The 4,175-nt window shown below is 33.8% G+C and overlaps 1 long non-coding RNA gene across 1 annotated transcript; it reads right to left on the reverse strand.

Annotated features, from left to right (window-relative positions):
* Positions 1–367: 367 nt before the first annotated feature.
* On the reverse strand, positions 368–724 carry LOC106673093. Its single transcript, XR_001341346.2, has 2 exons — positions 549–724; positions 368–449 (listed from the first exon to the last, which is right to left on the reverse strand). It is a non-coding gene; the product is annotated as an uncharacterized LOC106673093 (long non-coding RNA).
* Between the last annotated feature and the right edge of the window lie 3,451 nt (positions 725–4,175).

Raw genomic sequence — 4,175 nt, forward strand, 5'->3', positions numbered from 1 at the left:
CAATTATACTTAATGTAACAAAAATAATATTTTGTTTACATTCAGTTACATTACACCTCAATCATTGCAGGTTGTATTAATCTATATAAAATTAAATACAATAAAATGACTAGATTTAAATAAATTTCCTCTCTTCTAGCTTGAAAATACAGCAATTTTTGTTGAAAATTTTGTCAGTCTTGTCGTTAAGAGTAAAATATTATCACATAAATTTTGAAAAACTGGCAAATCAATTTTATAAATACTGTATTTTTCTCTACCAGCATTAAATGTAACGTTAAGAGTCTCTGTCCTTTCTCTTATTTGAAGTGGCATGGCCTGTCACCATGTTGCAAAGGAAGACTTTGTTGACTTTGCTCCTCTTGTTCGACTTCCAGACAGATGGGCCTTCCTTTTCCGCAATCTTTTTCAACTGTTCAGCCTCTTTGAGCAATTCTTCTGTGGCCAACCTGAGAAACATTTCACATTAAACAACCAGGAACAAAAATAAATGGGAAACACAATAGTAAAAACTTGGTGCAGTTCGTTTTGTAACGATGACACGATACCTCTCTAACTCCTGGTCATCCATCACTTTCTTCTTGTCTGACATCGTGTGACGGTCATTTGACCAAAAAATAAATTCTTCTTGAATTCAATGGAATTTCAATGTTTTCAAATTTGAAAATATTATCTTACTTTGTAACCTTTTAAGCCTTAACTTACTGAAACCCTAATCCTGGGATGCACAGAGAATCCTGGTGGAACTAGCTACTATCAACTCTATTGTATAAATACAAATTATTTATTTTATTTTAAAGATAAAAATACTTTAAATAATAATAATAATAATAGCAATACTAATAATATAAGAAAATATACCAAACAATAATGGCAATAATATATTCTTAAACATGAATACTTTATAATCAATCTAATGATGAAACAAACAAAGAAAAGCAGAATAAGAAAGAAGATAAAAGGAAATGAGGAAAAGAAAAGGAAAAGGGAAGAAAAGGTGAAAAGATTCATATTTTTAAAAATTCAGATGCCATGAGCCTCAAACAAGCCAGCGAGGAAGCTATACTTTCCGAGAATTACATATTCTTGCCCCTGCAATTCTAAAGGATAAGGCTAAAATTTTAAAGGACTGTTGAAGGCTTGGGATTAGCGTGTAGATAAAGAATGTGGAAGAAAAGTTGATTAGATATTTGTTAATTTTAAATATTGAAAAATTGACATTTAAAAACGTGTCAAACCTATGAAGTGTTTGACATGGATAATTGTGACCTGCATAAACTATTGGTAGCATAAACTATTAAGAAACACCATACAAACAATCTCAACATAAGAATTACTATTTCCTTCCTTCTGTTAATTTTGTCTGATTTATGGGATATTTACAAAAGGACTTCATTTGCATTTTATGTTATTTCAATCCTTACTTTTGACTTTGAAGCTTTGCACAGGGTTAATAACATAAAGGACTGTTTCTGGGGAGTGAAACAGCTAAAGCATTGAAGAAATTGGAGCCTCGAGTAGATCTATTTAATAATAGAGCAGCTAAAAATCGCAAAAGATCCTGTTGGCTCCACTCTCTAGCCCTTGGGCCAGTCTGCTGCCGGGTGCCGCAGGGCTCGGGCCCGGCGGCGTGTCTCGGTGGTGCCGCCGGCGCACTGTCTCAAGGCTTAAATGACCATTAGGGTCGCTGCCTTTTATTTAAAAAATAAAATAAAATAAAATAAAAAAATAATAGAGCTCACCTGGTCATGCCATGTAAGAATGGAGATAAAAATAAAGTCAAGATTTTTAACTTTACGGTAAAAATAAATAGAGGAGTCTTTGATAGGAGGGGGGGATAGGCAACCTGTATTTTTGAAAATTAATAATCATTGGGATTTGTTAGGATTCAAATGAATGCCATTATTACTTGACCATGATTGAGAGAATAAAGATAAGCAGAGAGATCAAATACGTTGCTTACAGAACATTGAAGCTGAATGGATGAGCATTTAGGAACTTGAAAAATAGTAAAGGTCCAAGAATTATTCCTTGGGGTACACCAACTGAAACTGAGAGAGAGAAAAAAGGAAATTTGAAACTTTAATTCTCTGAGTTCTGTTAAGCAGATAGGAGATAGGACTAGTAGCACTAGAAGAAAAACCAAAAAGGTGAGTAATGTTTCAAATAAGGAAATTATGATTTACAAAGCTGAATGAAGAAAAATCAAGTAGAATAGTACACTAATTATCATGCCTAGATGGGTATCATTTGAGATTTGAAGAATGGCGTCCCACAACTATGAAATTTTCAGAAGCCAGATGGATCGCTTCTTGGCCTTTTGGCTAAGATTAAAGTTTAGAAAAGTGGATATAAGAGTAAGGAGTTAATAAATAAGGATATTTATTTCAATAAAATCTTCTCAAATGATTTACATAATGATGGAAGAAAACTAACATAGTAGTAGTTATTGGTGGGTTTATGTTTCTTGGGTAAAAAGCTGCAAGGAGCCAGATATGGCTTAGGAGCGGCACTGAAGGCACAGACGATTTCTTGGGTAAAGCAACTATTGGAGCTTCCAGGCTGAAAGAAAACAATATAGGTGAGCGAGAAGTTCAGAATGTGGGTTATGTATTTTAAGGCAACAGTAAGGGAAAAAACCACCGAGTTTAATAGGAATAAGATCAGGACATGAAGCATTAGATTTAATAGAAACAATATCTTCTAAAATATTTTCATGGATTATTTGAAATACTAAAGGACGATTTTCGGTGATCTAGATGAACATGAAATGTAGTTTTAGTTGGGGGGAAGACATGGAAGCAAAAATATGCGTTTAATTCATAAACATCAGGGTGTGAATGAATTATAAGAAAATGTACTTCAGTATTTAAAAAAAAATCATGTATAAATATTAGTCTATATAAACCTTCACATCAACAGAGGACATGTTTCGCTGCCTCTTCTTCTTCCTCTTCTGCACAGGCCTGTTTCTGTCACTCCAAGTCTGTAGATAGACCGTTGTCTGCAGCATTCAGTTAGAAACCCTACTACTAATCTAGTCCTAATTTACCTACATTTAGTAGTTCTGTCATTAGTTTCTGTGATGATCCTTTGATGAACTTTTTTGTTGCAGTGCCCAAAACCTATATGAAAATTCTATTCTTTGGTTTATTTTTCCAAAAACCAGCTCATGACCCATATCCGGTTTCAAAACCATCAGTATCAGATATGGACAGCATTAACTGGGATTTCTTTTTCTTAGTCTGCTCTACCAGGTTTTTTAGGTCTAACATGACCACATTGACTAAATCTTTATGTGACCATTTCCTGTTTTCATAATTTCATTTAAATTGAAAAGTTGTTAGCTATTTCAAACCGGAAGATGAAAATCTCTCTTGATCAGCAGACAGAAATGGAAAATTGTACACTTCATACATATGGGAACAAAAAAGGAAAAGGCCATACTGGCAAGACTACACATAGGTCATACAACAATAGCATACGGGCACCTTCTAGCCAGAAAGCAACTGTGTAGGTGCCAGTTATGCAAAGAGAGACTAATGGTGGAGCACCTTTTCAATTGTAGAAGACAATATTTTTTGGCATAACATTAGACAGTTGTAGTCTTGGGGCTGGCAGCAGGCACAAATCACTGTTTCGGTACCTCAGGGCTATAGGTATTTTTAAATATTATCAATGTTTATGTTGTGTCTGCGTTTATGTTAATTTACTGAAATGAATGTAATTTATTAGTATAAAAATGAAGGAGGACTATTGAGTATTCTCAGGGAGTGAATGTGACCAGAAGTAGGCTTGTGGTGATGTATGAATGGTATGTTTTATTATAATAATAAAGTACAAACAAGAAGCTAGCATTTTAGGATATCGACTTAATTTTTATTTTTATTCATTTATCAAGATTGAGTTGCTCAAATTGCTTCAGGCTGAAAAATATATACATAAGACCAAAAGTAAAAACACACAGAGGGCCAGTGAGGACTTCAGCTGTTTGTCAGCCCCTAACTTCCCATATTAATTATTATAAGCTTCTTCCCCATCTGTCAAAATTACACCTTGAAAAATTGTGATTTATTTATTTTTTATTTACTTATTTATTTATTGAGGCCTGCAAGGTTATGAACTGTAGCTTGATCTTGTCTGATCATTTTTGTCTGCTCATTGCTGTTTAAGCA

The sequence above is a fragment of the Cimex lectularius genome, unplaced genomic scaffold, assembly GCF_000648675.2.
Source record: "Cimex lectularius strain Harlan isolate CLEC.00 unplaced genomic scaffold, Clec_2.1 scaffold205, whole genome shotgun sequence".
In the NCBI taxonomy this organism is placed as follows: Eukaryota; Metazoa; Arthropoda; class Insecta; order Hemiptera; family Cimicidae; genus Cimex; species Cimex lectularius.